We start from the raw sequence: 8,038 nt of genomic DNA, 5'->3' as shown, positions 1-8,038 counted from the left end.
TCACCTTACAACTAATTATGCCAGCATCTTATACATAAAGTTTATATTTTGTCTGACTGATGAAGATTTAATGCTCGCTCATTGTACCTGGAGTAATACCTCTTTTCTTGTGTGTCTAAAGTATTATTAATACAATGCAACACACTTTTGTTTGTGTAGTTCTTTGTAAACACAATCCAAAATCTCATTCTTGTCAGCTCCCACTCTTCCTAGATCAAGTCAAATCCTCAAGCCAGCAACATGCAGGTGGCTTTTATTAAGTACTGGTTCCTAAAGATATAAGAAGGTTTTGTCAAAAATCTGTCCCTGTAGCAAACCCAGGTACACTCTCAATTCTCATAAACATATGCATGCCTTTATTAAGTTCAAAATAGCTGACATATGTTTAGTGATTCGAATAGTAATCAAAGATTTACTCTAAAAAGTTCAAATAAATATAGGTTCATGAATATATATGATTCTAAAAAACTAACTACTTGCTACATAAGATTTTTATTTGTTAATTTGCTGAAGTAGGCCACTACTAGGCCTTTCTTCTTAGGCTTAGTCTGGAAGCTTCCATTGAAACCTACCCACCTTGCTTATTTGTGAAATAATAGTGACATAGCTTCCAGTCGCATAGCAACACACAAGCCACCACAGTATGACAAACTAAGATGGTGAGACTTCAGCTTGCTTACTTTGGAAAAGTCATCAGGAAAGACCAATCACTTGAAAAGAACATCCTGTTTGGTAAAACAAAAGCTCAGGAAAAATGAAGAAAATCCTCAATGAGATGAACTAACACAATAGGCACAACAATGGGCTCAAGCATGCCAATGATTACGAAGGTGGCATAGGACGGGGTAACATTTTTGCTCTGTAATACGTAAGGTTGCCATGACATGGATCCAGCTCGACAGCAACTAACTCTGCCACAACCACTTACTGCATAGTAATTACCAAACAATGTCTATATTTATAAATAAAAATTCTTGATTTCAATATCGTCATGGCTGCCATTGAGTTCCTATCATGACAAAAAACTGCTCCTACTGAACCTCAGTGGTTTAATGTACGTAGAAGCAGAAGAGAGAAGGTGGCCTGCAGGGAATGCTACTTAATCTCTCCTTGGCTCCATTCTTTCCACTCAAAATTGGTGGCCCACGCATGATGAGTAGGGGGGTAGGTGGATATGAGGGTGAAGCGAACTAGTTTGAATGTCCAAGCGGGGCAGCATGATCATTTCAGCTAAAGTTGGTCTGTGTAGAGCGGTTAGTGTGTCTTGAGTCATCGTGGTGTTGGCCTTTTATTTCTCCATCATCCTCGCAAGCTGGGAGTGGGATTGCAGTGTTGCTTTGACCTGCATGGTAGTAGGAGAAAGGCTCTTATAGACTCCTTCTAAGACCCAGGCTCCCATGGCCACAGCAATTTGGCACGTCCAATCAGTTCACACTTCCACGAAGAGCCACCCCCAGCAGGGGAACTACACCACTGTCTTGGCCCTGAGCAAGATCCACACCACCACTTTAGTCAATATTCACCGAAAGCAAGAAAACCAAGCAGAGCCTAATCTTGAGGCTCTTCCTTGTCTCCCTTCAAGCTGCTAAGGAATGCTACCGCCTCCCTCTCTGCCTTTGGCCCTCTGGGCGGTGAGGGTCCCCGTGCTGTGAAGGAGCCCAGTGGGTGGCTACCTGTTGGCTTAAGACAGACTGTTTTCCTTGGAGATTAGCTGCTGATTAACCATGTGATGTTGGGCAAGTCATTCAGACACTCTGGACTTCGGTTTCCTCATCTGTAAGGGAGAGATAAATTTAACACCTGTGCTATTTTGTTTGAGGAAATAAATACAATGTTTGATGTGAGTAAGCCCTCAACAAACGAATGCTGACCAGGTTTCAGTGGAGCTTCCAGACTAAGACAGACTAGCAAGAAAGCCTATCAATCTACTTCCAAAGATCAGCGGATGAAAACCCTCAGGTTCACAATGATCCAGCTCTGTTGTGCATGGAGTCACCATGAGTCAGGAGCTAACTCAAGGGCAGCTAACCACAACAACATTAAATTCTTACATTATTATTAGCATGAATTTAGAAAATGTTTACATATTTCTTTAAAAGTTACTCTAGTGTTTTTGTCACTGGATGCTTGGAATGTATCTAACACTTCATAAACATGCATGAACAAATATTGGAAAACCAAAGAAAACCACACCCAGCTTAATCACAGGAATACATAACAAAAAAACATTCTGTATAGAAACATTTTAACTGATTATATTTTGGTCACTTTCACTCCGTAAGAGTAACTTACACTTTGTAATAAATGGCAGGTCTGCTAACTATTTCCATTGCTTCTCGTTTGTACCAAGATTTATTTATTTATTTCAAATCGAATTATATAATTCTACTAATTATGCCTACTTTTATTTGGCAAATAGCCGTTGTTTATTGGATTTCTTAGATCTTTGTTTTGTCAATGAGATCACGAGAACCACTCTGTACAATATGAAAGACTCTGTGAGATGCTATTTTTTATAAGGTCTTGAAAGTAATAACTTCTTAGCAGCTTTGGAACGAAAACAGCATCTTGTTGAGATCGTGTTTGAAGTCCTTACATCAAGAATCTTCCCAATCAACACGTAATAGAAGAGCCAGGCTAGTCCTTTCTAACCTGGTCAACCTGGGGCAGAATCAGGATTAGGATATAAAAGTCTTGGCTTTTCAGTTGATTAAATCTGGTTCCTGTTTTCACCATAACAGTTAAAGGGTTTTCACAGTAACTAATTTCATGTATTGCTAGGTGGGATAACATGGAATTGATTCTCTTCTCTAAGATGTACCATTGAGTATCCTCTTTGCAGACTGAAGCCTGGTTAAGTTTTTATTTGGAAGGGTAATTGTACTTTTCTGAAAATCTCACTACAAAGGAATGTTTATACTCCACAATAGATTGCCTTATTTCCAGGTCTGTGGATTGTATTTGTGAAGTTCCCCAAGGGCTCACTTTGTTCAAAGAGGAGAGATCACTTTTAATCTGCTCCGTGAAGATCACGTCACCTCTCGCTTTGAACCAACTCTGTTTGTTGTTCATTCTTGATGTTATCCAGTGTCAGGAACTTTCATCAAAAAAAAAAAAAGACAATAGCTGTAATTAACACTCCCTCAAAAAAATAAAAAAATCTCCTTAGATGAACAAGAATTATTGCTCGAGGGTTAGCTAGGGTGAGACTTGGGCCAAAAGAAATTGAATTAAAAAAGGAGGAAGGGGTCCTTAAGAGTCCATACTTAGGCTAAGGCCAAATAATAATAATAGTAGTAATAATAAAGGAAAAGGAAATAAAGCATTTGTTGCTTTCATGAGCTGCAGACAGTCGTCTCGTTGAGCAAGAAGAGATGTTACTGTTAAGCTCTCTCAGATCTGATCATGGATTGTAAACAAATCTTATGGGATAATCCAACCGGGCAGAAACATAGCAGAAGACATTTTGGAAAGTCTGGTAATTATGGGAGAGCCCCGCACCACTAGGAATCGACTTGACAGCAATGGGTTAGGTTTTTGATTTGGTGTGATTTATGGAGGCTAGTGTTAATAGAATTGCCAAAAGTCATATAAAAGGATTACTTCACTGTATGCACTGGACATACGAGGAGCTGATTGATTGTATCTCTATCTCTAAAGCATAAATATTTGAGAACTGCCAGGCCCTAGAATTACTATCATTGTGTGCCTTAGGCCACTTATTTCCAGCACTAGCATTTTTAAATGACTTAAAAAAATAAATACAAAGGTGAATTTATAAAAGAAGAGAATAAAAAGCCTCTGTCCTGGCAAGCAGCCAGGTGTATGATCTCCTTCTATAGTGACTGGTATCAATAGAGAGGAAAGGGAGATGGTTAGTCAGAGTGCTGAACACAGAATAGCCTTGTGTGCTGGAATGAGCTAACTGGTCTTACAGTTGGGATGGATTCTGCATTTAATATCCTACGGGTGTTCAAAAAATCCTGGTCACAGGGAGCAGAGATGGAAATATCAGGATCAAAAAGTTAAGGTTGAGAGGGTGGTGGAAGGAAAGAGGGGAAGTACAGTGGATCAAGAGTAGAGTGGAGAAGGGTGTGGTCCTGAGCAATTGCCTAGTGAAGCCATCGCTGTTCAAGGAAATCTGGGTGCATTTGAAGCACTGCTGAAAAGACGGGGCGTACTTTCTGTGTAACAGACTCCTCTAACTCAATCGCTTCTTCCAATGTAGTTTAAGGGATTCAGTTGAGAGTAATTTCCTTGTGGCTGGTGATTGCTCAGTTTACTTGTATTGAAGGAGAACCTGTAAGTTATAGGTGATGATTGTAGTGGATTACATCTTGCTTCTTTTTGCTTCTGGGAAAATCAGTAGAACTTGACACTGATGGAGGTGGTGGGGAAGGGACATAAGATTATATCTTATTAAAGTATCAATAGATTCCATGACACATAAAAGTAAGTGAAAAAAAAAAAATTCAAACCAGGGTCCTAAAGGATAACAGGTGTGTGTCTAACAAGCTTTTTGACACAGTGAATTTCTGAAATGAAGTCAAAGAAAAAAACTTTATATCCTATCTCAGTTTTTGAAAAGGATGCATGTGCGATGGTTATTTTAGAACGCAATCAAACCCAGAAGCTGTAATAGTTCAAAAGACATTGTGTATTTAAGAGGGATAATCTGTTGTTGGGGGGATCTGTTTTTAATGCTATTTTAATGGATATGAGTTTCAAGGACTGTTGTCGTTAGGTGCTGTCCAGTTGGAGACCCTAAGTGACAGTAGAGCTGCCCCCATGGGTTTTTCTAGCCTGTAATCTTTATGGAAGCAAGTTGCCAGGACTTTCTTTTGAGGAGCCACTTGGTGGGTTGGAACCATCAACCTTTGGTTAGCGGCCCAGCACTTAACAATTGTGTGTCATCAGGGCTCTTTTTTTAAGAATTAGAGTAATTAAAATTCATTGCGATTTTACTCTAACTCAGTCCCAGCACGAGGTATTTTGCATTGATGATGTCATTAAATTGATGTAGCAACTCCGTGAGCCAGTTCTTGTTCCCATTTTATAGATGCAAGATGTGAAATAACTTGTCCAAGTTTATACAACTAGTAAGTACGATACTGGGATACTAATACCTAATAATAATAGTGCTTTCCTCTGCCAAGAATTGCTTTTTTTGAGACTAGTACTGGTGCTGTCTGCACTCTGGCGAGCATGCTAGGTGTGGTGTTTCCTGTTCTCTGCCCTACGTGGCTGCAGCTCCAGCCTTAGGTCTGACCCAGCCCTACCATAGCTTCTGCTTTGGAAGAGCTACAGAAAGATGTGGGAGAGGTAAAGGTGTTGCTAGAAAAGGCCACTAGAAAAAGAGTACATGATGCCTTTACAGCTGAAAAATCCAAGAGCGAGACAGAAATCCCGAACAAGATGCAGCAAAAATCACAGAGGAGAGCAGACCCTCTTGACGGTGAAATCGCCAGAGACTGTGGTTGTTCCCATTACAGGGGGATAAAAAAGAGTGAAAATCAGTAATTATGGATGGGATCAGAGAAGTTTGTGAAAATCTACATTACCTTAACTGGAGTTCAAGTCCCCCCTGAGAAGGTACAGGTGCATTTCACAGAGAGGTCAGTTGATGTTCTGGTAAAGAATCTAAATGGGAAGAGGTACTCCATGATCATGAACAACCTCTTGATATCCACCTCTGTGGAAGGCAATTCAAAAAAAGTCAAGACCGATACAGTTCTTTTCTTGTGTAGAAAGCTGAAAACATGCAGTGGGACTATCTGACTCAGGCTGAAAAAGAATGCAAAGAGAAAGAAGAGCCTTCCTACGACACCGAAACAGATCCTAGTGAGGGACTGGTGAATGCTCTAAAGAAAAGTTATGAAGATGGAGGTGACGGGATGAAACAAACCATTAATAAAGCCTGAGTAGAATCAAGAGAGAAGCAAGCCAAAGGAGATACAGAATTCTGAGACTTTTTAAGGTCCTTTCGGGAACTGTGATGTGGCAGTACTGATGTTTTCAAAAAGGGAGTGTTGGTGAGCTGCACAGATAAAATTTGATGTATCTATTTACACAGCCTACTTCTAAGTAAAGGCAATGAATTCTCCATTTCCTACTGGAGGATTTATTTAAATAAAATATGTTTAATAAAAAAAAAGATTTTTTTTTTTTTGTTATGGTAGTGGGTAACCCAAGGTTGAGAAGGGGAGAATGTTGACACGTGACTTTGGCAACCAATATCACAAAACAATATTTGTATTAATTGTTTAATGAGAAACTAGTTTGCTCTGTAAACCTTCATCTAAAGTCCAATAAAAAAGAATTGCTTTTTATCTATTTAGTCAGTGATCCAACTTACTAGTTTTTTTACCATATCATATTGAATTATATGTACATATGTATACATATAAAACTATCATAATAATCTATTAAATAACTAATTTCAGAATGACTTTCAGCATTCAAGAATTTTTCATCCTAAGATATGAGGAATTGAATCCACATGTACAGAAAATGAGATGACCAAATAAAATTAAGCTAGTTCCTCTGTTTTCGCAAAAGTATGCATGTCAAAGATAAATGGAGAATTATCTTTTGGGAATGAAGAAAACCTATGTTGAGAGTGTTTAGGCTAGAAGTTGTAAAATATTATAAACCAAAAAAGAAGATGAATTTTTTTTTTTAGTCATGAAAATTCATATTTAGAATAAGAACCAAGGAAAACAGTCATTTCTTTTCCAAGGAATAAAAAACTACCAAACCCATTGCCATAGAGTTGATTCTGACTCATAGCGACCCGTAGAAATACTTAGACATTAACGGAGATTTAAATCAACAATTTTGGAAAAAGAAAAGGAAAGGTGAGGTAGAAGGAAAAGGATATTATATTAACAAGAAATAATTCCTGTTTATAATGTCAGGATAGTCCAGACAGTAATATTTCTTTGTATAAGCCATCTTTAGTATATTAGAAACTTCAGCATTTCACAACGGCTCCTTTTTTAGGCATTTTCAATTAAAGACAAACTTTCAATTAAAGATAAAGTATTTTTTTATCAGCATTTTCAATTATAGATAAACTGATGTAAGTAAGGTGTCATGAATTGAATTATGTCCTTCCAAAAATGTGTGTATCAATTTAGCTGGGCCATGATTTCCAGTACTGTGTGGTTGTCCTCCATTTCGTGATTGTAATTTTATGTTAAAGAGGATTAGGGTGGGATTTTAACACCCTTACTAAGGTCACATCCCTGATCCAATGTAAAGAGAGTTTCCCTGGGATGTAGCCTGCACCACCTTTCATCTTACAAAAGAGAGATAAAAGGAAACGGAAGCAGGCAGAGAGTGGAGGACCTCATACCACCAAGAAAGCAGTTCCAGGAGCAGAGAGTGTCCTTTGGACCCAGAGTCCCTGAGCACAGAAGCTTCCAGTCCGGGGGGGTGGGGGTGGGGGTGGCAGAATTGATGAGAAGGCCAACAGAGAGAGAAAGCCTGCCCCTGGAGCTGACACCTTGAATTTGGACTTTTAGCCTGCTTTCTTTTTTTCCTGTGAGGAAATAAACTTCTCTTTGTTAAAGCCATCTGCTTGTGGTATTTCTGTTATAGCACCACTAGATGACTAAGACAGAATGGATACATCATTTGTCTTGTCCTGGGGGTAAAATGTCTTTCTGTTAATGCTAATTCTTATGGTGATCAAAAATAAAACCAAACAAGCAAAACATGAACACTCATGGAAACACATATAGACATAACGGGGAGAATGGAAATCCAGTGATTTTTACACAATGGTAGTATGTTATTCATAAAATGTCTGGAGAGGTTCTCCTTTGGGTGATCTACTTTATAAGGGAGAAATACCTAATTCTCAATGTTTTTACAAACAAAAAAATAACACACAAATGTAGACACATACACATGTACCTCTGCATATACAAAAAATACAGTCATAAGATGAAAAATATTCAACCAAAGTCCCAAATGTATTTGGGAGTTTTTCCCTTACATGTACATCAAATTAAATGATTATTTGGAAATATCA

At 38.4% G+C, this 8,038-nt stretch overlaps 1 pseudogene; it reads left to right on the top strand.

Moving 5' to 3' along the window:
* Positions 1–5,296: 5,296 nt before the first annotated feature.
* LOC100669580 (calcyclin-binding protein-like) lies at positions 5,297–6,381 on the top strand (annotated as a pseudogene).
* The last annotated feature ends 1,657 nt before the right edge of the window (positions 6,382–8,038 follow it).

The sequence above is a fragment of the Loxodonta africana genome, chromosome 13 (genome assembly GCF_030014295.1).
Source record: "Loxodonta africana isolate mLoxAfr1 chromosome 13, mLoxAfr1.hap2, whole genome shotgun sequence".
NCBI classification, from domain to species: Eukaryota; Metazoa; Chordata; class Mammalia; order Proboscidea; family Elephantidae; genus Loxodonta; species Loxodonta africana.
This window is presented reverse-complemented; position numbering and strand designations above follow the sequence as displayed.